This window comes from Salarias fasciatus, chromosome 17, assembly GCF_902148845.1.
Source record: "Salarias fasciatus chromosome 17, fSalaFa1.1, whole genome shotgun sequence".
Taxonomy (NCBI): Eukaryota; Metazoa; Chordata; class Actinopteri; order Blenniiformes; family Blenniidae; genus Salarias; species Salarias fasciatus.
The window spans coordinates 20,752,849-20,780,281 of NC_043761.1; positions in this window are offsets into that span (position 1 = coordinate 20,752,849).

The following is a 27,433-nucleotide window of genomic DNA, read 5'->3' on the forward strand; positions in this document are numbered from 1 at the left end:
CATATTTGATCCTTTTTGGCTGAGTAGTCAAGATTAAAGATCCCACAAAATTAAGTTGTGTCCTGCGGATTGTCATTTTTACCCGGTCACATCTTTTTGGTACCAGGAGTGGGGTCTCTGAAATTTGAAGCTGCATGAGTGAGTCTTGTTTTTTTTGTAGTCACCTGAGTGTGAAGCTCGAGTTAATCTAAGCTAGTTTTTGGGAGGTACATGAACAACTGCAGTGGTCAGGAGCAGAGTCGCTGTTTGGAAGGATCGGAGACTGCGAGACCTGTCTGGGACTGCTGAGGAGAGCCAGCCAACAGACTGCAGAGATCCAAACAACGTGGAGACTGGGAGAAGAGACTGAGAAAGACTGTAGCAGAGGACATCACTCGTCTCTGCGTGATTCGAACGCTGTCAAGTGACTTTGAGTTGAGCTAAGTCTGCACTGTCACACTTCACCATGTCGGAGGAACAGGCTGAAGCAATTAACCAGTTACACGCAAGACTTCGTGAACTGAATGACAAACATGAGAGAGCCATGGAGACGCTTGCTACATTGAACAACAAGTCATACGTATATGTGCCCAGAGAGCGTCAAATTCAGCCTTTTAGTGGTGACCCTGTGAAAGATGGCCGCTCAGTGGATGAGTTCATTGAGGAAGTTGACCGGGTTATTAAGGCCAGGGGCCAGTCCCCTGAAGACACAGTGGATTTCATTTTGTCCCTTTTAACCCGTTTGGCCCGACGGACCCGGTACCGGGTCCAAAATTTTTACGCTCCACTTCAACATGTGTAAAAAGTGACTAAAATGCTGTGATGATCTTTTCTTTCAATTGTGTCTCAAACAATAAGCCTTAATCTCACTAACTGAACACTCAAACTGCACTTTGATGACCGAGTGTTTGATTTATTGCAACTTTAAAATTCGTATGCAACATTTCGACACGCCCCCCTCACCCGCACCTGCCGACACAAAACGCTACAGAACGCACGGTCCGTCTGCTCCATCCCAACATATTTGGTATCTCGTGAAACTAGAAAAGCTGCTTTCTAACATGACACAAGGCAGAATGTTCTGTGAGCCGACCAGCTCCCGTCAGCGGCAAAACAAACCAAAAGCCGATCTTCACATTTCACAGCCAGCACCTCAGATTGCATGATTCTCACACACTTCATTGCCAAATCTCAAAGCTATTCACACAAAACACAACATATTTTATTTCCTTACCGTTTTCTGGTCATTTTCCACCTATCCAGGCTCTCCTCTGACCAAAATTGACTTCATAATCCTCTAGCGAAGTGAAGGAGCGTCGTGCGCCACAATGTTTATATGCTGCCTCGTGTCGCCATCTTGTGGGCTCGTCGTTAACCCTGGGAGCTCAAATCACATTTGTTGATGTTCTACGTGTCGCGAGCTTTCCAACGATATGTTACACGTGACTGGGGGCTCATCCAGCTGGGAGACAGCTTCGAACATAACTCTACGAGCGCCGCCGCCATCTTGGATCGCAGGTGCGCCGGTGCGCACTGCAGAGACGCACGCGGATGGCAATTAGTGATTGTTTCTGACATATTTAGCAATTTTTTAATTCTGAAACATGCACATTTATCTTCATTGAGCTTTTTCACAGCTTATTGTACGTTGTTTTTTGTTTTTTTCTTGATGCGCATTTTGCAGATATGATTGTTTACATATTTCAAAGGGTATAATTTTTTGTTTTCTCAGTGATATAATTGGCTATTTTTGTATTGATTATATTATTATAAATATATTTCAGTTGGAAGCTAAATGTTATGGTTCAGTCATGTATAAAAATGTATTTCATACGGTGCACAATACTGTGCACAATTATAAGTTTCTCCACAAAAACTATGCAGTAACTGCTAATATAGTGGCTAAATGTCAGAACCAAAGGGTCCTTTGTATATATACAGACCCTTGTAGTGGAAATTAGAGGTATTTTAAAGTCAGATTCCTTTCAAAGAAAAAAAAAACCCACTTAGTGTAGTTTGGCACAGGTTGGTCTCCAAGTGGCCAAATGGAGGGTTCGCCTGGTACTATCCAAACTGAACCCTATAAAATCTATGTGCTTTGAGCTAATCTCATGAAACTTCGTACAGTTGTAGTCAAGGAGTTACTGAATACAGCCAGTGGCATCATTATGGCTGTCTTCATTGTCATCATAGAGTTTTTCAATGTGGAATCTGAAAAAAAATTCGGTGAAGGTAAAAATTTCATTTTTTTCCTCTACTTTATCAAAATTTGCTCAGGCATATTAAAAATCACAGTGTTTCTGACACTGGAACTATATTCTGTAAGGTCTTAGCTATCAATTGAGACCAAGATTATGCATATTGTCCAAATAATGGTGGAGATATTGTTGATTTAAAATGGATAGGCATTTTTAGGCGAACCTTGCCACCAAAAACCCTAGGGTTTAACAGGTTAAGGGGACCTGCATTAGAGGAGGTCAGGCTTTGCACAGATGAGGAGCCAAAGGGGCCTTATGAGCTGTTTGAGTTACTTCGAGGCGCGTACACAGAGAAACGCAGCGTCACTCAACTGTTGCAGGCTTTTTATGGCCGACACCAAAGGGAGGATGAGAATTTTCAGGAGTACTCACATGCTCTTTCCCAGATCTTGAGACTCGCCCTGAGACAACAACCCGATGCAGTAGCTGATTCAAAGTTCGCTGTCCGAGATCAGTTTATTGAGGGGTTACGGGACCTCTCCCTTAGGAGGGAGCTGCGCAGGATGGTGAGAGAAAGACCCAAATCCACATTGTTGGACGTGCGAGAAGAGGCCATCGCCTTGTCTCTTGAAACCAGTCCTTGTAACACCAAAACCGCAAAGAGCAGGAACGTGCTGTGTGAAAGTGCTGGAGAAGAGCACCAGCATTCTGGTGCTGTGCGAGGAAAACAGGCCCCCACTCTTGAGGACGTTGTTAGGGTTGTCACCGAACAGAGCAAAGCCATTGGAGAGTTAACGGTGGCACTGAAAGAGAGCATGGCGCTCAAAGATAAACCGGACCAATACAAAGGGGGAAGAGCCCGTTCGAGGCCACAGTTTACAGAGGATGGCAGACCCATATGTTTCAGATGCGGGGGGGTGGGACACATTGCAAAAGAATGCACACCACGCAGACTAACTACCCCACCAGCAGTCTCCAGTGTTTCTCCACAGGGAAACGAGTCCCCTCGGATGCTGTGAGCCAAGCAATCCGAGGAGAGGCTAAGGGCTCGGAGATGATCAGTCGGGAGCTTTTCCTTGAGCGAGCAGTGGGTGAGTGTAGAGGAGTCACTGTGCACATTAATGGGATTCCAGTTAGGTGTCTCTTGGATACGGGGAGTCAGGTCAGCACAATATCGGAGTCCTTTTTCAGAGACCACCTAATGGGGAAGGAGGGGGATGTGTTCCCCACCTCAAAATGGCTCAGGCTAACAGCAGCCAACTCTTTGCCCATTCCATATGTGGGATACATTGAGCTGGATGTAGAAGCTATGGGGCTGAACATACCAGGATGCGGTTTTCTGGTGGTCAAAGACCCACCACAAGAAGGGTCCACTGCCGAAGGAGAAGCAGTTAAACCCCCAAAGAGTTTTCAGGAGATCATGCCAGGTCTCATTGGCATGAACATTATCAAGAGATGCAAACAACTGGTCACAGCAGAGTTCAACACCACGCTCCAAGGGCAACTTGACTCTGACTGGAAAGAAGCATTCCAGAAGGTGCAGACCTGTGAGATGGTGGAAAAGACCTCCACCGCCAGAGTTTTGGGCAGAGAGTCAATTCATGTGCCAGCCTTTTCAGTGGCCAGAATTCTGGTGAAGGGCGCAAAGTCAGCACCAGATGATATGACACACCTGCTGTTAGAACCGGCCCAGGCTCACCTACCAAGTGGATTAGTTGTGGTCCCCACTCTAGTCGAAAGCGGTCAGGTGGTGTTTCCAGTACAGGTTGTGAACTTCTCTCAGGAGGATGTGTGGTTGCGCCCTCGGACGAGGCTGGGCATTCTATCTCGAGTTGAATGTGTTGATCAGGATCAGACAGAGGTGCGGTTCCATCGCATCTCAGCAGGTCAAGAAGAAGTGACTGTGGAGCGGAGACAGGGACATGCAACGGGTGACGATTTCCAATCTGTGTTGGGCCAGCTCCATGTAGGAGGCACTGAAGAAGAGAGGGCTAAATTAACTCTGCTGTTAGCTCAGTATGCAGATGTGTTTGCGTTCCAGGATGAGGACCTTGGTTACACTGACAGAGTCAAACATGAAATCCACCTAGTTGATGAGGTGCCTGTGGCACAGCCCTACCGTCGTATTCCTCCCACGCAGTTTGGTGAGGTGAAAGAGCACATCAGCAAGCTCTTGAAGAAAGGTGTGATTCATGAAAGCACTAGTGCTTATGCCTCCCCGATTGTTTTGGTCAGAAAAGCCGATGGTAGTCTTCGCCTTTGTGTAGACTACAGGAAACTGAACGCTAAGACACGACGTGATGCTTTTCCCTTGCCTCGTATTGATGAGTGTTTCGATGCTCTGCATGGTGCCAGGTTTTTCTCAACCATTGATCTTGCCAGCGGGTACCATCAAGTTGCTGTGCATGAAGACAACAGGCATAAAACTGCCTTTACTACACCCTTTGGGTTGTATGAGTATTCTCGTCTGCCTTTTGGGGTGTGCAATAGGCCAGCCACTTTTCAAAGGCTGATGCAGGTGACAATGAATGACCTGATCATGCAGATCATGCTCGTCTATTTGGATGACATTCTGGTGTATGCACAAACATTTGAGGACCACCTGGCGAGGCTGGAGCTAGTCCTACAGCGTCTGAGGGAAACAGGACTCAAGGTTAAAGTGGAGAAGTGTCATTTCTTACAGAGTGAGGTGCGGTTCCTTGGACAACAGATATCTGCAGAGGGCATAGGGACAGACCCTGAGAAAACAGCCGCTGTGCAGCAGTGGGAGGTTCCCAGCACAGTTAAAGATTTAAGAGCATTCTTGGGGTTCTGCAGCTACTACAGAAGATTCATTGAGGCCTTTTCTCAGATAGCTGGACTACTTCATGATGTTGTCAACGCCCAACTCCAGAGCTCCAATTCATCCAGCTCTAAACAGCGGATTGGAGATTTGTGGACCACTGAGTGTCAAGAAGCATTTGAGCTTCTCAAGGAGAAGCTCACCAGTGCCCCGTTGCTGGGCTATGCGGACTTTTCCTTGCCCTTCACACTGGAAACTGATGCCAGCAGCTTAGGACTCGGCGCCGTTCTGTATCAACATCAGGGTGGAAGGAAAAGAGTCATAGCTTATGCTAGTAGGCGACTGCGTTATGCTGAGAAGAACGACAGGAATTACAGCAGTATGAAACTCGAACTGCTGGCCCTCAAGTGGGCAGTTTCAGAAAAGTTCAGAGGATACTTACTGGGCTCCAAGTTCACGGTCTTAACTGACAACAATCCCTTGTGTCACCTTAACACGGCAAAGTTGGGCGCAATTGAGCAGCGCTGGGTTGCGCAACTAGCGGTTTTTGAGTTTGACATCAAGTATCGCCCAGGCCGCTGTAACACTGCTGCAGATGCCCTCTCTAGGCAGCTGTTAGCAGGGGAGCCTCAGCCTTTTCCAGATGTCCTGGATTTTGATGACTGCATAGCTATATGCAATGTGAGGAGGGGAACTGCTCTGGGGCCTGAGGTGGGTACAGCAGGGAGTAGATGTTGCCAGGTGAGACAGATCCGTGCTTCGGGGACCGAGCAGAGTTTCAGAGGGGAGGAGGGGCAAGGCAATACCCCTGCTCTCCCTGGTTACACCAAGGAGGAGCTGAAGCAGTTCCAATGTGCAGATCCCACAGTCAGTGCATTCAGAGTCTTTTGGGACAGAAAACAGAAGCCAACATTTAAGGAGAGGACTGGGCTGACTAAACCGGTGTTGTCTTTACTCAGGCAGTGGCATCGTGTCAAAGAGATCGAAGGTTTGCTCTATCGGGTGATAGATGATGTCTACCTGGGTGAGTGCCATCAGCTGTTGCTCCCAAGCTGTTTGAAAGAAGCTGTCATTTCAAGTGTGCATGATAACATGGGGCATCAAGGGATAGAGAGAACGCAAAGCCTACTCAAACAGAGATGCTTCTGGGTGGGCATGTATGATGATGTAGACCAGTGGGTCAAGAAGTGTCAGCGGTGCGTCCTCACTAAGATGCCTCAGCCCAAAATCCATGCTCCGATGAAGTCATTTCTAGCCACACGGCCGCTGGAAGTCATCGCAGTTGATTTCACTATCTTGGAACCAGCCTCTGATGGTCGTGAGAATGTTCTGGTCGTGACAGATGTCTTCACAAAGTTTACTCAGGCATTCCCCAGTCGAGATCAAAAAGCTGACACCACTGCGAAGGTCCTTCTCTGGGAGTGGTTCATGAAATATGGCGTACCTGAGAGAGGTTACATGCAGATCAAGGAAGCAACTTTGAGAGCGAGGTCATTGCAGAGCTCTGTAAGCTGTATGGAGTTAAGAAAACCCGCACTACTCCGCATCACCCCCAGGGAAATGCCCAGTGTGAGAGGTTTAATCGAACTCTCCACGACCTTTTGCGCACTCTGCCCCCTGAGAAAAAACGCCGGTGGCCAGAACATTTGGCAGAGTTGGTATATGCCTACAACGTGACACCTCATGCTACAACTGGCTACTCACCTCACTATTTGCTGTTTGGGGTCCACCCTCGTCTTCCCATAGATGCACTTTTGGGACAAAATGCTGGGACGGACAGGAAAAGTGACTGGTTGGAGATGCACCAGAGGCGACTCAATGAGGCCCACGCCAGAGCAAGAGAGTACACTGAACAGAAATCAGCAGCACAACTGGAGCAGGACAGACCCAAAATACATTGTCCCCCAGTGAGTGTGGGACAGTTAGTGTACCTCAGAAACAGGCCACATGGTAGGAATAAGATCCAGGATGCATGGGGACCTGTTATTCATAAGGTGGTGGAAATCCAGGATACCACCCATGCAGTGGAGCCAGTGGAAGGAGGTCCTGTAAAGAGAGTCCACAGGGCTGACCTCAGACCATGTGAGTTTCCTGTGCCTGCTCCTCGTAAGGACAAAAACAAGGTTCCAGTGACATCGACTGCTCCTGTTGACCCTGTGCTGGGGTGCCAAGATCCGGAGTATGTGGTGTTGGAGGAGGCCCCGAGCCTGAACTTGGATTTAGGAACACAGGGAGACCAGACCACAGAAGGGGGTTCGAATGAGCAAACCCACAGGCCCCCTTGAAGATGTGAGTGACTCTGAGTCAATAGGGACCACACCAGTCCCTGCACCACGCAGAACATGGAGAGAAAATGCAGGGGTACATTCAAATCCTCATCACGTACCTGTCTCTGCATGTAAAGCTATCTCCCTCAGTTCTGATGTACTTTCCGAGTTGCTGAGTAGTTTGGGAGCAGCATTCTTCCGGGAAGCAGTGAAAGAGGTACGGACTGCGAACTAAGTCATCGAGGACGATGACGTTTTAGCAGGGGAGTATGTAGCGGGGTGGAGAATCAGGTCCTCACATTCGCCAGTAGGTGGCTCTGTATGTTCAGAAACGGTAGTGTAGAACCCGGATGAGGAAGAAGCTTCACCAACACGCGGGGTAACTTCGGCCGTGTCAGACCGCCGCTGTGGGTGTTGAACCTCGGATTGATTTGAGCAGGAGTTTTGGGACACAAGTTCACTGTAAGTTGGGTTTAACTGTATTTATTTTGTCCCTGTTCCAAGTGTGAAACGTTTATGATCTGTTGCATTATGTGATGTTATTTTTTTCTGCTGCGCAGAGTTGCATGACGCATCACGTGGCAGTTCGCCACTGTATTCTGTTGACTCTGCGTCTTTGTGAACTTCTTGGAGAGTGAGTATTTGAAATATGGCATAAACACACATCTCGTGTCAGCTTGGCTGTCTATGCATGTATTGAGCTCATGTCTGCCACAAACTGGTCACACTACTGCAAGTTAAAAAAAAAGAGGTCATGACAATGTTAGCATGTGCTTTTAGATAAAGGCAGCGTTTCATTTACTCAGTTTTTGGGTTTGACACTGTTGTTAATTGGTTACTGTAAAAAATATAGCTGTCCTGTCTTTAAGTTGAAGAAAACACTGGAAAAAGTCCTGAATGTGTTTTAAAATATGTCCTTCCGTGACTGATAAATAGTGTACAATTTATGACAAATTCCTCATACTTCCTTAGTGAAGCTCCCATCATAGCCGGTGGCTACCAAGGCTCGAACTCCAATTCTTCCTCGTAGAACACTGTCAACACAGTTGATGAAGCTGGACTTTCCAGAGCTCGGTGGTCCAAACAGCAGAACTCTGAGATGTTCGGCTTGTGACTGAGGTTTATAGTACCTCACATTGGGACTGCACAATTAATCGAATTTTGATCATGATCACGATTTTGGCTGCTGCGATTAAATTTAGATGATCGTCGCGATTTTAAATTGAAAAAACGGGCTCTGTTGCGTGTCAAATGAAGCACTTTTTTAATCCAACAATCAGCCAACCACCAGGGGGCGACCGAGGTTAGGGCCTCATCATTACGCCGCCTAAACAGCAAGCGAGTGAACCCCGCAGACATTACAATGTGGAGACCAGCAGGCAGTGACAGTGCTGAGGCATCCGGAGGCGAGGAGCTGCTAGCGCCTCCTAAAGGAGCATCATCTACTGCAGCGATCGGCAACTGGCAGCCCGATGCCACTTTTGGCCCGCGAACAACAATATCTGGCCCGCCAGATGATTTTGAGAATCTGGAGAGACAGCGAGATCCCAAAGTGGCTTGTGGCCGGCCACTAGGCGGCAATGCCATATGGCCGTTCTGTTGTGCCACAAGCCATTCAGGAGTGGCTTATGGCTGACCCAGTACTGGCGTATGGCACGACCACTAGAGGGAGCAGTGTGTAAACACCAGTCGTCTTGACAACCACAAATTCACTTTACGACACAGGGTATTTGCGACGTGTTTTTTTTTCTTTATTATCAGAACGACTGGAACATTGTAAACATATGAGGAAATGTCATTATGCAATGTGCTTTTAAATTAAGTTGAAGTGCGATTGGTAACGCTTCCTTTTACAGTACGGTAATTACCATGTATTAACGTGGTAATTGCAAGGTAAGTACCATGTAATAAGGAGAAGTTACTGTAAAATTACCATGTAATTTCAGGGTAACTATGTTGCTAATTACCTAGTACTTTTAGAGTAATTACCAAGCCAATTCCAGGCAAATGCCAAGTAACTACCTGGTAGTAAGTATTAATTACTGGGTAATTATAATGTATATAGCAACTATGTCGGTAATTGCCAAGTACTTACTAAGTAATTGCTAAGTAATTACCATGTAATCATTGGGAAATGTAGACTTTTTACCAGGTATTATTTGGTACTGCTAGGTGTGTTCGCTATGCATTTCCCTAGTAGTCAAGTGGTTTTTACTACTTACCTGGTAACTTCCCAGTAACTACAACATTTACCTGGTAATTACGGTTGAACTGTAGACTACTGCAAAAGGAAGTGAGGCCTGTTTCCACACTATTACCTGGTAACTACTTACTCGTTACCCAGGAACTGCAAAAATACCTACCTGGAAATTACATAGTTATTAAAGTGGATTTGTACTGTAAAAGGAAGTGAGGTCTGTTTCCATGTTATTACATGGTAATTGCTTATTTGTTACCTAGTAACTAGAAAAATATTTACCTGGAAATTACATAGTTATTAAAGTGGATTTGTACTGTAAAAGGAAGTGAGATCTGTTTCCATGTTATTACATGATAATTACTCATTTATTACCCAGTAAATACAAAAATATTTACCTGGAAATTACATAGTTATTAAAGTGGATTTGTACTGTAAAAGGAAGTGAGGTCTGTTTCCATGTTATTACCTGGTAATTACTCAGTATTTAGCCTGTTACTCGGAAACTTTCACATTACCCCACACACTTGCACCAAAAATGCAGCAAACCCCATCAGTGTCTGTGATACAGTCTCTGAACAGCACACTGTATCTGTCAGGAGATCAGAGTTTCCATCAAAACCACCACCACCAGCCATCACATTACATTAAGATGAACGCATTATTATTACACTTCCTCACTCCAAACACCTCACTGTGACAGACATGCAAACACAAGAGAGCTGCCAAAGATAAACATTTTAATCAAATGGAGTTCAACTTCTTATAAAACAATTTACAAAACAGTGCACATTTTTAGCAGTCAGGCACCTTTTTTTTTAAGAAACAGAACAGATTTCTTTTGCAAAAAACAAAATACAAAAAACATTGATAAACAATCACTATAAATCAACATTAATAAGCACACTGCTCCAGTCTTGTGAATTCACATCATCATGTGTTTTCTGCAGACCCGTCTGGTCTACAGGAACCCTTGATCTCCATCATTCCAAATACCCAGGACCGCCGTCGCCAGGTGTTGTCACATTGTCCACATCCAGACTTGTACCTCCCTCGGCGTGATGGAACCGAGGTCTTCTTAATGCTCAGGGTTTATTCACTTTAACACCCAAACCCCAAACGTGAGAGCTGAAAACATACAAATATACATATTAATAAACAGAAACTTACACAATAAACAAATATACACATTGCACAAAACACAAATATCTTTAAACCTTCAAATATACACATGAAACCGACATTACAACCGAAATATCCACCCAAGCCTGAACCACAGCCACCCAGCACCAGCTGCAGAGCTCCACACTACCACCACGATAATGATCAATAAAACACCAAGCAACACGGAAATATACACACCTCACTGGCTGCTTCACATTGTGAAGGAGGTAAGCCGTTTGTTTTTGCTCTTTTCACGGAGTTTTTTGTTCTTATTTTCTCTCTCCGCGTTTCTCTGTGCATCACTTAATGTGGTCCTACCCGGAACGTTCCGCCGTAAACACGCTTTCTCTCATTAGAGTAGGAACCGAAATTTAATTAAATATAAATATCACCGAGTGGCGGAACTAACCCTCTGCAGACGTTCCGGGTAGGACCACATTAAGTGGTGCACACAAACGCGGAGAGAGAAAAAACGCTCCAAAAAGTATGTAAAAAGAGCAAAAACAAACGGCTTACAATGTGAAGCAGCCAGTGAGGTGTGTATATTTCCGTGTTGCTTGGTGTTTTATTGATCATTATAGTGGTGGTAGTGTGGAGCTCTGCAGCTGGTGCTGGGTGGCTGTGGTTCAGGCTTGGGTGAATGTTTCGGTTGTAATGTCGGTTTCATGTCTATATTTGAAGGTTTAAAGATATTAGTGTTTTGTGCAATGTGTATATTTGTTTATTGTGTAAGTTTCTGTTTATTAATATGTATATTTGTATGTTTTCAGCTCTCACGTTTGGGGTTTGGGTGTTACAGTGAATAAACCCTGAGCATTCAGAAGGAACAGTTATGCTGTCCTCGTTTCCATCACGCCGAGGGAGGTACAAGTCTGGACGTGGACAATGTGACAACACCTGGCGACGGCGGTCCTGGGTATTCGGGATGATGGAGATCAAGGGTTCCTGTAGACCAGACGGGTCTGCAGAAAACACATGATGATGTGAATTCACAAGACTGGAGCAGTGTGCTTATTAATGTTGATTTATAGTGATTGTTTATCAATGTTTTTTGTATTTTGTTTTTTGCAAAAGAAATCTGTTCTGTTTCTTAAAAAAAAAGGTGCCTGACTGCTAAAAATGTGCACTGTTTTGTAAATTGTTTTATAAGAAGTTGAACTCCATTTGATTAAAATGTTTATCTTTGGCAGCTCTCTTGTGTTTGCATGTCTGTCACAGTGAGGTGTTTGGAGTGAGGAAGTGTAATAATAATGCGTTCATCTTAATGTAATGTGATGGCTGGTGGTGGTGGTTTTGATGGAAACTCTGATCTCCTGACAGATACAGTGTGCTGTTCAGAGACTGTATCACAGACACTGATGGGGTTTGCTGCATTTTTGGTGCAAGTGTGTGGGGTAATGTGAAAGTTTCCGAGTAACAGGCTAAATACTGAGTAATTACCAGGTAATAACATGGAAACAGACCTCACTTCCTTTTACAGTACAAATCCACTTTAATCACTATGTAATTTCCAGGTAAATATTTTTGTATTTACTGGGTAATAAATGAGTAATTATCATGTAATAACATGGAAACAGATCTCACTTCCTTTTACAGTACAAATCCACTTTAATAACTATGTAATTTCCAGGTAAATATTTTTCTAGTTACTAGGTAACAAATAAGCAATTACCATGTAATAACATGGAAACAGACCTCACTTCCTTTTACAGTACAAATCCACTTTAATAACTATGTAATTTCCAGGTAGGTATTTTTGCAGTTCCTGGGTAACGAGTAAGTAGTTACCAGGTAATAGTGTGGAAACAGGCCTCACTTCCTTTTGCAGTAGTCTACAGTTCAACCGTAATTACCAGGTAAATGTTGTAGTTACTGGGAAGTTACCAGGTAAGTAGTAAAAACCACTTGACTACTAGGGAAATGCATAGCGAACACACCTAGCAGTACCAAATAATACCTGCTAAAAAGTCTACATTTCCCAATGATTACATGGTAATTACTTAGCAATTACTTAGTAAGTACTTGGCAATTACCGACATAGTTGCTATATACATTATAATTACCCAGTAATTAATACTTACTACCAGGTAGTTACTTGGCATTTGCCTGGAATTGGCTTGGTAATTACTCTAAAAGTACTAGGTAATTAGCAACATAGTTACCCTGAAATTACATGGTAATTTTACAGTAACTTCTCCTTATTACATGGTACTTACCTTGCAATTACCATGTTAATACATGGTAATTACCGTACTGTAAAAGGAAGCGTTACCGTGCGATTAAGGTTCGTTATATTTTTTATATCTCACACCGACATCTGTAGACGTATGGTCGCCGATGACTTAACAATTAAAGTCAAGTGACCGTCTGTGTTATAGAGGCTACGGTGGCTAGGCTAACTGTTGCCGCTAAGGTGTGTGTGTGTGTGTGTGTGTGTGTGTGTGTCTCTGTGTGTGTGTGTGTGTGTTGCAAGACTTACATATGTTTTTATGATGGACTGTGCATTATTTATAGTCTCATATCGTAACTATTATAGTTGATTAACTCTTAAAAGGGTCTTAAGTCATTATTTTACTTTTGAAAGCATCCGGGTGGCGTTGGCATAAGGCAGCGGACCGGGTGGATAGAGCAGTGCACCGGGGACCGGTGGGGGGGTGTGGTGGGGGGTGTGGCGGCAGCTGCGTGGGGCAGTGCACCGGGGACCGGGAGGGGGGTGGTGGTGGCGGCTGTGTAGGGCAGTGCACCGGGGACCAAGGAGGTCGGGGGGTGTGGCAGCAGCGGCACTGGCGCGACCGGGGTGGTGCATATGGTATTACAGGTTCGCCACATGGCGTGTCACATTTACCATATGGCATCACCGGCTGGCCATATGGCGTGCCATATTTGCCATATGGCATCACCGGCTGGCCATATGGCGTGCCATATTTGCCATATGGCATCACCGGCTCGCCATATGGCGTGCCGTATTTGCCATATGGCATCACCGGCTCGCCATATGGCGTGCCGTATTTGCCATATGGCATCACCGGCTGGCCATATGGCGTGCCGTATTTGCCATATGGCATCACCGGCTGGCCATATGGCGTGCCGTATTTGCCATAGTGCATTTCATTTTTGCTACATGGGATTTCTGTTTGTTGCATTGCCTTTCAGTTTTACAATGTTCTATTTCTGTGTAATGGCAAGACATGTACTTGTACTTGTATTTTTATAAATTACTGTATATTATGAATAGTATTATATTAAAACAGTTCTAACACACCTGTTTTTGGGGGGATTTTTTTTTTTTTTTTTAGAGCATAGCTCCAACATGATCTGCCACCAGAGAAAACAGCTGGAGCCTCTCCAACACTGCACTGCGCATCTTGATCACCATGGAAACCAAGACGGTTCTGCAATCATCTGGAAGTGATTACAACATTATCTCTTAAATGTTGTTTATTTCTGATTAAATAAATGTGTATTTACCCTTACAGTGGTCTGCGTGCTCCTCGTTACTTCCACCTTACCACACGTCCCAATTGAAACAACCACATAGCTCATTAATTTATGATCCAAATATTAATTCATGACCCAAATTATGACCAAGAACTATATTTTAAAATCAAGTGTCTCATATTGGTCATGTAAATAATATCACGGAGAATCACGGACTGAACGAGTGTTTTTTTTTTTTTTGACAGAGGGCGTTGCTCCGAGAATTTTTAGCAAAAATACAATTCTCTGCATTGAATAATGACCTCAGGTAGACGTTCAAAACATAACAAAAATCACAAAAATTGTTTCTCAAACAGATCAGAAGCCCCAATAAAAAAAAGACTATCGAACGGAAACAAACTTGTTTCAGCAAATGTATGTACTGTATGAAGATGAATACACACATCTGATTCAAAATAAATATTACTCTTAAAATTAAACAGAACTTGTTATATAATGCACAGAAGCGTATTTGTAGACAAATATAATTAGTTTAAGAGCAAAAACTCGCTCCGTTAAAAAAAAAAAAATCAGTCCGTGAGGTACTTCCGGGTCAGAGTTCAGAGTCCTCAGGAACAGCCTAACAACCAGCGGGGCGGCATTTTAGAAGACAAAATAGACAGATTGCGCATTTAAACAGAAAAATACAGATCACATCCATAAACCGAGTGGAAAATATGAAGATAAAATGTACATGTATTGCTAGAGAAGCACTGTGTAAATTATAATTTAGAGACTTCCCCGTTCGATAGTCTTTTTTTAATGTTACATATTGGGGCTTCTGATCTGTTTGAGAAACAATTTTTGTGATTTTTGTTATGTTTTGAACGTCTACCTGAGGTCATTATTCAATGCAGAGAATTGTATTTTTGCTCAAACTTCTCGGAGCAACGCCCTCTGTCAAAAAAAAAAAAAAAACACTCGTTCAGTCCGTGATTCTCCGTGATATTATTTACATGACCAATATGAGACACTTGATTTTAAAATATAGTTCTTGGTCATAATTTGGATCATGAATTAATATTTGGATCATAAATTAATGAGCTATGTGGTTGTTTCAATTGGGACGTGTGGTAAGGTGGAAGTAACGAGGAGCACGCAGACCACTGTAAGGGTAAATACACATTTATTTAATCAGAAATAAACAACATTTAAGAGATAATGTTGTAATCACTTCCAGATGATTGCAGAACCGTCTTGGTTTCCATGGTGATCAAGACGCGCAGTGCAGTGTTGGAGAGGCTCCAGCTGTTTTCTCTGGTGGCAGATCATGTTGGAGCTATGCTCTAAAAAAAAAAAAAAAAAAATCCCCCCAAAAACAGGTGTGTTAGAACTGTTTTAATATAATACTATTCATAATATACAGTAATTTATAAAAATACAAGTACAAGTACATGTCTTGCCATTACACAGAAATAGAACATTGTAAAACTGAAAGGCAATGCAACAAACAGAAATCCCATGTAGCAAAAATGAAATGCACTATGGCAAATACGGCACGCCATATGGCCAGCCGGTGATGCCATATGGCAAATATGGCACGCCATATGGCCAGCCGGTGATGCCATATGGCAAATACGGCACGCCATATGGCCAGCCGGTGATGCCATATGGCAAATATGGCACGCCATATGGCGAGCCGGTGATGCCATATGGCAAATATGGCACGCCATATGGCCAGCCGGTGATGCCATATGGCAAATATGGCACGCCATATGGCCAGCCGGTGATGCCATATGGTAAATGTGACACGCCATGTGGCGAACCTGTAATACCATATGCACCACCCCGGTCGCGCCAGTGCCGCTGCTGCCACACCCCCCGACCTCCTTGGTCCCCGGTGCACTGCCCTACACAGCCGCCACCACCACCCCCCTCCCGGTCCCCGGTGCACTGCCCCACGCAGCTGCCGCCACACCCCCCACCACACCCCCCCACCGGTCCCCGGTGCACTGCTCTATCCACCCGGTCCGCTGCCTTATGCCAACGCCACCCGGATGCTTTCAAAAGTAAAATAATGACTTAAGACCCTTTTAAGAGGTAATCAACTATAATAGTTACGATATGAGACTATAAATAATGCACAGTCCATCATAAAAACATATGTAAGTCTTGCAACACACACACACACACACACACACACACACACACACACCTTAGCGGCAACGGTTAGCCTAGCCACCGTAGCCTCTATAACACAGACGGTCACTTGACTTTAATTGTTAAGTCATCGGCGACCATACGTCTACAGATGTCGGTGTGAGATATAAAAAATATAACGAACCTTAATCGCACTTCAACTTAATTTAAAAGCACATTGCATAATGACATTTCCTCATATGTTTACAATGTTCCAGTCGTTCTGATAATAAAGAAAAAAAAACACGTCGCAAATACCCTGTGTCGTAAAGTGAATTTGTGGTTGTCAAGACGACTGGTGTTTACACACTGCTCCCTCTAGTGGTCGTGCCATACGCCAGTACTGGGTCAGCCATAAGCCACTCCTGAATGGCTTGTGGCACAACAGAACGGCCATATGGCATTGCCGCCTAGTGGCCGGCCACAAGCCACTTTGGGATCTCGGCGCTGCACCTGCTTCACGGAGGCAGTAAAACCGTCCATTCACCTGTCAGTATGCAGCTCCTCCTAACCCGCCTTCATTACCTGTGGAACACCTGAAACCCTCTGCGTCAGTGAACAACCTGAGCCGTGTAGCTCCTGCTGCCTTCAGGGACACTCCGTAAAAGTAGCTGCTGATGGACGCCACTGCGGTGTCTCAGTCAGCTGTTAGCCACCGAAGAACTGGCTGGCTTTGAGCGATTCCTTCATGCTCAAACATAAGTTGATGGAACGCATCTCAACTTCTGTACCGGTGGAAAGAAGATGTAAACGCTGAGCGTCTGGGACGGAACGGGAAAAGTTGTTATTGACGGACAGTTCAGTGTCTGCACTGCAAAAACTGCAAAAATTCAAAATCTTACCCAGTTCAAAAGTCTTGTTTTCATTGAAAATGTCTCATCTCACTTGATTTAAGATATATTTAAGATACAGAGACTTATTTCTTGGTTAAATATTCTTATATCAAGATCTCGTTTTAAGTAAAATTCACTTGCTGCATGGACAGATAATTTCACTAGTTTTAAGGGTAATGTTCTTTAATTGAGTGTGGATATCTTGTATTTAGGTTATCCTTTTTTGCAGTGTGAGCGGCTTAGCGGCGGCTTGGAGAGAACGAAGTAATCATTGTTCTGGTAGGTTTCATTTCTGGGTTTAGCGTGGCTGTTTACTGTTTTCTTGTTGTTTTATCTTCATCTTGTTGTTCAGTGATCATCGTGTTGCTCTCAGGGGTTAGAATGCAGCAATTGACGGTCGCTCAGCTGTGAGGCGTTCAGGTTCCAAAGTCATAATCCGGCTCTTTTCAGAACAGAGGTCTGGTCAAACATTTGTAAAAACTCATAGTCGGCGCGTCTATATGTTCGTTTCTAAGGGAAAGCGATCGTTCACAACATTGGCATGGTTCTAAATAGTTGTTTAGATTCTAATTAAAACATCTTCAATTATGTGCGCATGCACACTGGAATTTGCTGAAGTGCTGAAGACGCACATCTTCAATTCGACACTTGTTTGTTTAAAAAAAAGTGCAACAAAAAGGTATGTTTTACATAACATAATGAATAATCGTGATGAATAATTGTGATTACAATGTTGACAAAAATAATCGTGATTATCATTTTGGCCATAATCGTGCAGCCCTACCTCACATAATTCTCGTCTTTCATTTTATCCCTGTTCAAAAATAAGAATGGCCACATTTCAATAACTCAAGATATTTCTTGTTTTTGAGATATTACAGAAGTTTCTTTGATCCCCAAAATACTCACTTCCATGGTACGTCTCTCCATGGTTTATCAAGAACTGCCAAGACAAGACATCTGCACAATATTTTGTATTGAACACTTGTTTTATGTACAAATGTAAATTTTGAAAATTCTGTGAAAAATCTAAATAGACTTATGGGGAGTTTTGAAAATACCAGAGAAAAGCTGAGGAGCAGGGTTGATTAGATTCACCTGGTGTGATACATGGTCAGAGCAAAAACATGGCATGGAGATGACTTGATCAGGCTCCAAACTCCCACCTCTGCCCCTGAGCCCCCCTCCCGCAGGCCCTCGGCAATCAGCGTTGGTGCTTTTTGTATCTCCGATTACGGAGATAAACTTTAACCATCGTCTGAAAGCAACAGTCAAGCAAGAGCAAGAGTCTGAAAGGTCTGCGCTTGGTGAGTTTCTAACAAGAAAAGACGTTTTTGCGTGTAGAGAATCTAGAGCTAAAGAGCTAACGATAGCCAGCGTATTTGTTTTGAAGCTGCGACTGGTTGAAGTTCGCTGTCAGTCAAAGTCCACAGGGGGAGAGGCGGGATTTCAGTGAAACAGAGCGTTTTCTCTTCCGGGTTTCAGAATTAGCCCCAGAAAATCTTTTATTTGATTTATTAAATGACTTTAACTTAGCGCCAAAAATAAACTATTACCATGTTAATGCCATTTCTAGGGTTTGGACTAGCTAAAAAGCATGATACAGCCCCTTTAAGTTTCTCTCAGGTAGGGCTGGGCGATATAGCCAAAAAATTAAATCTCAATTTTTTTTTCTTGAAATCCGATTAACGATTTTAATCGATTTTTTTCTGTGTAAAGAAACACAAACATTTTTCAAAAAATAGGATATTTTATTGAATGCCAAAACGTCAGCATTTAACTGTGTAGGCAATATAGTTATTCTTGAGGTAATTTTAACAAGAACGCTTGCATGGGCACTAAATTGAAATAAATAAATACAAGGAAAACTGGAGGAAAAAACAATTTATCAAAAAATTCCACATAGATCAAATTTAAATGGGTTCAAATCCTACATGGATCAAAATAAAGCGTCGACAAAACACACAATTTAAGTTTCATTTTCATTTTTATCATATTTGCACTCTTTATTTCATTTTGTACCTTATATCACCCTTTTCCTTTTTATTTTTCTGATAATTCGGCCGACTGCATTATGGCAGAAGATGAGGAGCAGACCGTGTTTCACCGTTAAAAGCGCCGCGGTGTGGAATTCTCGTGGCGCCGGGAGAGATCCCATCGGCAGGGGAGGGCGAGCATTCTCTGTCCCAGGCTGGGGCTCTCTCTAAGTCTTCTCATCTGTAAGAGAATGTTGACAGTAGTCTGTGCTACAGCGCCAGTCATCCGGTGTGGCGACTGTGTGTATTACACATGTCCGGTAAAAATGGCGAAGGGACAGAAAAAAATGAAACTCGATGTTGCGATTTAATATTTTTCACATCGATTGAAAATACAAAATCGAATAAATCGAATTAATTCGATATATTGCCCAGCCAGGTTATATAATGTAAAAGAATTGCTCTTTCCCACCAGAGTGAATAAATGAAGGACGTGTATGGCAGCAAAGTTCATCTTAGGACTATCTCTGAGAGAATAGATTACCAGCAATTCAATTCAATTCAGTTTTATTTATAAAGTGCCAGTTACAACATAGTCATATCTCGACACTTTTACAGAGAAAACCCAACAGAGCCACTTGAGCAAGCATAAGTGACTGTTGAAAGGAAAAACTCCCTTTTAACAGGAAGAAACCTGCAGAACCAGGCTCAGAGATGGCGGCTTTCTGCTTGAGTTACCACATGCTGACACTTACTTACCTGTCAGGTGCTTCACCCAGAGCCAGACTCAGTCATGGCACTGAGGTTGTGCTGACCCCTGCAAATTCCCCCAAATTAGGCCGTAAGGTGAACCCTGTTATCGTTTCAGCTCGCTCCGACGTCGGCGAACTACACACTCTTTAGCTCATAAAAAATAAATACTTCTGATAAGCTTACAGCAAAAAGTTCGTCTCAAAAAATCCTGCCGATTATTTATTACGAGGCATTTTATACGGAACTAGGTTCTTCAGCGCGTAATAACATTTTGTTCCGTGAGCGGTGGTGTGACTCGTCACGTGATCGTGCTAGACCAATCGCGTAGCTGGATTATGTCAACATTCCGGAAACATGGGGGCGCCCATAGTTTCATTGAGCGTTACCGATTAAAAAGAATTCTCCCAAAAAGTGTTCTTACGTGGGTCAAATGGATACTAAACAGTGTTTTGTAGCTACCTAACCGCCTCTAAGAAGAACAGTCTCTGTCATCTCAGGCCGGAGAAGGGGGCCATGTTGATTAAGGCTCGTGTTTTTAACTCCTCAGCACTTTACTTTCTAATGTATTGTTTCTAATTATTCATTTATTCATTCATAACTGAAAACAACAGCGATCAAACAAAGTCTACATGGAAAACATATTTACAATATATGGGTCTAAAATACAATCCTCAGGCAATACACAACATGCTAATCCTCACTATCTGTGTCAGGACAGTTGTCATCTTCCCTCTCCTCGATTTCCTTAGTGTTTGTACAGTTGCAACACCTGCACAGATCTGTGCAACAGAGTCCTGCAGAGACACATGAACATCTGCCTGTCTCACAGGCACTCTCTTTGCAACTGCAGTGCATCACATGCAAAACACTGTGAGGTGCTGGATTCCTTGTCATCCATGTGAATCGTAGGTTTCCATCTTCCAGATGCCAGCCGTATCCAGCAGGTGATGGAGCACCTATGTTTTGATTCACACAAGACCTCATGATAGCAGCCTGATCATTTGCCCCTTTGCAGTGCTGATGAAGGGCATCACTTGTCATCTTCCTGCCTTGACTGTGTATTTTTCCTTCTTACATATAATGCACAGGGCAGGAAGGACGGGCCCAGAGCTTGAGACGGGCAGGCCTGAGCTTGATCGCAGTTTCTTCGTCGGATTTGTTGGACTCGGTGTCGTTCTGCTCGATGTTGATGGGATGGCCTCGCCTATTGAGGAGCTTTCCTTATCATCTCCTTTCTCTCTCTCACGGACGAAACGTCTTTCCGCTTCAGCAATTGCACTCTTGTCAATAAACCTCCGATAACATGTGGGCTGGAAGGCAGCGTCCTCGGGAATGTTTTCAAACTCCAAATCAAGGCAGTGTTTGTAGTTTTCAGCTACGTTGCTGCACTCACCCCTCAACTCCAGCCACTGTCGTGGGCTGTTCTTATACGTATTCCACCGTGAGACTGTGAAATCCTGCTTTTTCTCGTGCTTCACTGAAGTAATGTGCATATAGCACCGTTTATGCGACAAAGATTTCAGCTTTTTCTCACTTTCTGGTGAGTTTTTCTCTTCTTCCGTACTAGTAGATACAAGTATGCTTGCGGCCATATTGGCTTTGTGTTTACCGAATCCAGCTACGCGATTGGTCTAGCACGATCACGTGACGAGTCGCACCACCGCTCGCGGAACAAAATGTTACTACGCGCTGAAGAACCTAGTTCCGTGTAAAATGCCTCGTAATAAATAATCGGCAGGATTTTTTGCGACAAACTTTTTGCTGTAAGCTTATCAGAAGTATTTATTTTTTATGAGCTAAAGAGTGTGTAGTTCGCCGACGTCGGAGCGGAATTCAATTTCTGAAAGACTTTTCGTGGCTCACCTTGCGGCCTTAATGTGGAAATACTGACTGGATAATTTCTGCAACCATGTTGGTGAACTTACCTGATTTGACCCTTGACCACGATCAGCTTTCTGTAACGCCATAATGTGGCTGCACCTCCACATCCTATAAACTGGAAGGGATCTATGAAGAAAAAAAAGGAATTTCCTCACGGCTAATAATGAAGTATCCTTAGTTGAATTTGATTTTATTTTTAATTACAGACTTGTGACGAACAGGCCGTTCCTCACTGGTGAAATGTACTGCACTTTGCACAGAGACACTCTTCTCTCATTCACATTGCACTTTGTAATGCACACAACACTTTAAAGAAGCTAATTTGCACATAAAGAAGAAAATTTCACTTCTCAGCATCGCTTCCCCCCCACCCCCATGGGACGCTCGTGTCAGGCTCGCCAAGGGCGCCTGAGAAGCCAGGGCTGCCACTGCCAGGACTGGTGTCCGGCCAAAAGATTCCCCAGGGGACAGACACCACTTAAGAAGGTTCCGGGCTGGACCAAGAGTGGAAATGGGTGGGGGGTAGTTTCATGGATTTTAGATATGATTTAGGATTTCATGTAATTGTTTGGGTCGTGAGATTGGTTTATTCTTAAGTATGGGTTTTGATTTCTTTAGATTAATATTGTGAGTTTGTAGTGGAGGATTTTAACATGGTTTTAGAGATGTAATATTATGTTTTGCACCTCTGGGAGTTTTATGGTTTTACCCTGTTAGACTGAAGGTATTTAAAGGCCTGAAGACCTTCAGTCAGTAGAGAGAGATTGTGATTGTAGTTGTGGCAGCTGTGGGCTGTGCTGCTGTTGGTGAAGCCTAACTCCAGAAATCCTCCAATGCACCTTTTTGCACTTTTTGCACTTTATTTATTTTTTTTTTTGCACAAGAAAATAAAAAGGAAGTGGACCACTCAACCTCAGACTCATCTCTCCGAGCTCACTGTTTCTCCGCCGCTCGCACCACACTGCTTAGAAGAATCAAAACATCACAACAAAACTGGGATGAAGTGGAGATGGAAAATAAAAGATTTAACTTGTCCTGACATTGAGTGATGTTCTTCTCTCAAAGCTTGTTTTCTTTAAAAGTGTGATATACATTTAAAATAATAAAGTAAAATTAATTACTGGATGATTTAGAGCGATATTTTGGCGGTTCTTGTGATGAATATCCATGCTGTTCCAGTCTCACTCCACATGAGACTGGCCGCCTGTGAGTGCTTTGGGACGGGGGAGGGGCTCACGCAGCACCCGCTGCTTGCTGAGGACAGTGGAGACGTCCTGTCACGTCTCCAGAGCACCAGAGAAAGTCGCTAAATTTGTCGCTAGTTACGTTTGACAAAAAAAAAAAAGTCTCCCAGAGGCTTTGGAAAGACGCCAGATTTAGCGAGAAAGTCACCAAGTTGGCAACACTGCCCACCCCTGATCCCAGCAGTGTTTGAGTCCGCGTCCACGGCGGCCATTCCTGTTGAGCAACGCGCATACAGCGTCAATTTACGTCACACGAGACAAATGGGGAGTGTCACCTTTCAGGACCTATACTTGACTTTCCACGATAACATCGACAATACAAGCGCACTGCACCGTGCAAAAAGCATTGAAATGTTATCATGTTGCACATTACTAGGGCTGCACTATTTTGCCTAAAAGTAAAATCCAGATTATTTTCTCTGAAACCCGATTTTTCGATTACGATTACTACTTTTTGTAAAAAAAAAAAAAAAAAAAAAAAAAGAATAAAGTACTTTGAATGTCTTTTATTGAACCTTATTTTCTGTGTTTGAATACAACAAACCCCAAGTCCAACAAGTTACAGTCACATTACTGATTGAATAGTGCAAAACTGTCGATTATAAAATGCAAAGTGAAAAATCAATCTCATCCTTATTGCCAGTGAATTTAATTCTGTTGCAAATAAACACAAGAATCCCTTGGGATTAAGAACACCTTATTTTAACACACTCTAGGTCCCTGTTCTTACTCAAACCTAGGGTAGGCGATGTTGTCCAAAAGCACTTTTTGTCATACAGGGTGAAATGCTCCTTGCCCCCTGGGAGAAGTCAATACATTATGTGTGTAAATGCCCTTATTTTGAAGGACACTGTTTCTCTTCCGTTGAGCTTTTTTGTTTGTAAAGCGTCAGTTGCTACACACAGAAAAATAAAGGGCAAATTTTGTACTTAAAAGGTACTTTAATCAGAAAAGTACCCTGCAAGTACATATATGGCCCTTGAAGTGGTTTACTGTAGACCTTTATTTAATTTTAGGGGTGCAAGATCGATCCTCGGAGTAAAAGGTACAAAAGTGTACCAGTAGGTGTCAGCATTTCTCCTCCCAGCCACAGAAAACGCGGCAGAAATACAAAATGGCGGACAGCCCTGGTGGTTTATGCTCCCTGTCCACGGAAGAACTTCTTTCAAAAATATCTGAATTTGGCATCAAAGTCAATGAAGAAGAGGCAAGAAAATTCAGGGGTAAGTATTTGAACCTATTTCTGTCTTTGGCGAAACTCAGTTTATATGAATTGAAGTAAGATTAATTGCAAACAGTGCCCAGCATGTTGGCGGTGTGTTACAGAAATTACTAAATTTACTCTGACTTTTCTTTTTTTCTTTATAACTTTTTACCAGTGAATATCATTATCATGGTGGGATTGTGTTTTCACCATTTTTGTTTCGCTAAATGTTTGTTTTCGTTATTTAGGGGCTCTATATTTTGTGGTGCAGGCAGCTCCCAGGCCCCTTCAGTTTAAAGGGGAAAGGTCGTTTTTAAAATCTGGACCTTATTTCACATTCGTCACAACAACATTTACTCACCCGTTTGACTTTCGTGTGATTTGCAGTTGGTTCGGAGATAATTAGATGCTGCCATATCCATATAACGGCAGCGGGCGGGGCACCGACATGCAGCCGTTACAGACTCTCTTTTCTCTTATGTTTGTTGTGGGGTGGTAGATACATGTAAATTTATTAAGTCAGCATCACTTTGCGCTATAGAGTATTTGCAGCTGACGTTACACACCCGGCCTCGCAATGCATGCTGGGATGTCGCCACCATGTTGGAAGGAAAACAAACCCGGAGCACCAGTGTTTCTGGTGTGTTCTGCAGAGAAGTCTGCCTCAAAGTAGCGAAAAAATAGTTCCTAGCTGTGTAGCAGCCGGTGTAGCGACTACAGAGAGAAAAAGGTAGGACCGCCGTTTCACAGGTTTCCGGTCGATGTAGAATGGAGAGAGAAGTGGATCGCTGCACTTCAGCGTGCTGCTGAGGAACGCACAGCGGAGCAGTGGCGACCAGCAAGAACCAGTGGAACGTTTTGTTGGAGGTGTGTGTGCTTTTATACATTTGCCCTCTTCCTCTGTTAAACCGATGATTGATACGATCAGGCGTCTCTTCATCTACTGTTCTGTAAACCTCACACAGACGGCAGAACCAGTCACGGCCGCACTCTGATCCGCAAACAATATGCAGGCTTGAAAACTACTTTGTCTCTTTAAAAAATATGTTTAACGCCTTCCGAATTGTCCGTCCTGTGTTAGTCCATGCTGATCGGAGCCTTAACCTGTCATTTCCCTCTCTTCATCGAGGCTCTTGCTCGCTTCTCCCCCCCTTCCCTCGGGTCGTCTCTGCACCCAGACTAAATGTGTACCGCACGTTTAATGTCCTCATGTTAGTCTCAAAGCTGCAAGCCGCTCCGCTTTTAGTTGATCCAAATTAATTAATATGAATCACGAACTAATCGTGATCCATATTAATTCATTTAGTAATATGGACTCGGTACATCAGCCTCAGCAGTGATCATAACGTTATCTGAGTGGCATATGCACTGTTTAATGTTGATTTTCTTTTTTCCCCATTTCTAAATTATTTCAGGACCTGTCAGCAACGATCCTGTCTCCTGCATACACACCATCGATCTTCCAACACCTGCCATCCCCCAAAAAATGACGAAGACAGCGAGCCCTTCAAAGTTACACGCACAGAGAGGATGCAAAAAAAAAAGGGCAATTCAAAGACACACTGAAGCTGCAGAGTGTTGTTAACCCTGCATGCAACTTTTCAGGACGTCCCCAGCCTGAAGACACAGTAGCAGAGACAGTGGTGGACCCGGAAATGAAAGCTGATGGGAAAAATTGTGCTTTTCTAGTCACTGTTTTTATGGCTAAATGCTTACCTGTGGAATCCCGACATGAGGAACAATCTTTAGAACAGGTGAGAAATGATGGGGAGACTTGGAAGTACAGATGTATTTTATTGTTTGACATTTAACCCTAAAGAATGTAAAGAATGACAAACACTGCAATAAATGTCTTTGTTAATAAGCCACACAAGATCCGTCTTTCTCTCTCGTCACATGCCTCTTTTAGTTCTAAACAATACAGAACATTTATTAATCTGCTTATGAAAGACATGGAGACTTGAGAATATCGTTTGTCAGCAGAATGGCCTCTCAGTTGCAAATTGTTTAATTCTGCCATCTTCTCTGTAGTAGGGACACTTGATTTCAAGGATCCCTTGTCCACGACAATGACATTTTATCATGACATCTGGAGAGGCCCCTCAGTGTGGATGTTCTGGCAGGATGTGCAGGCCGGCATCTTCAACCACTGCAGCGTCAGCTTGTTGGTGGATCTGCTGCACAGCATTCTGGTACTGTGACAGGCTGTGTTTTCATGGTCACACCCCCACCTGAAAGATTAAAACAATGAAACCTTTATAAACACATTAAAAACATCACTGGAAAGGACAAACAAGCTCCAATATATTATGCTCCCACGTAAGATCCCCCACATATGTTGTTATTACCAATTTTATGTCCTACTTATCTTGTATCATCCAAATATCCAGAGAAGAAATGTAAATAAAAAATCGACCATTATTCATGAGCATGTGTAAGACATTTGGCACCATCAATGTCAGTATTTCAAATCATTTCACAAAACGGACACAAGTGATGTGATGTGACAGAGTTCATACCTGTTTGCCTCAGAACTGAATTTGTGGGATTCTGGGAAGGAGATTCTCTTCAGTAAAGGTAAGGAGGGATTCTGGGAGGTCCTGGCTGCTGTCACTCTGCGGCTGTGTTCAAACCAGAGTGTGTGTTGCTCTGTTCTTCACTCAGCTTCACTCTGCAGAGTTAAAAAAAAAATAATAATAATAAAGCAATCAGCTGAATTAAAAAATACCAGGAGTTACAGCGGCTGCTGTCTCCAGTCAACAATTTGTTAAATAAACTGTCTTTTAAGACAACAATGTGTGAAATGTGGGAAGTGCATTATAATAAACAATTACAGTTCTGTATTGCCAACAACTTGAAGATCAATCAATCAATCAATTTATTTTTGTATAGCCCAGTATCACAACAACAGTTGCCTCAGAGGCCTTCAAGATGTTACATTGGTCAGTAAAGTAAAAACAGTGAATAAGCATAATGGTAATATGTCAATATTTACAGTAACAAGACAGAACGAAGCAACCACCGCCTTCGACCCTCACATCCGGCAAGAAAAAACTCCAAAAACCCAGTGGGAAAAGAAGAAATCTTGGGGAGAACCACAGTATGGAGGGATCCCTCTCCCAGGGACGGACAGCTTTGGCAACAGCTAGCATGAGACAACAAGAAGCCTAGGACAATGTTGAGGACAGTCGGTTGGACGGGCCAGCACAAGAACCACGGATCCCAGCAGTAGAACCGAAGCCAGTCCACGGGCAGGACCGACAGGAGTGTCCTCCCGGTCCGGACGGAGCTTGTTCGTAGGCCCTCGTGATAGTGAGTCAGCAACTGAAACTGGAGAAG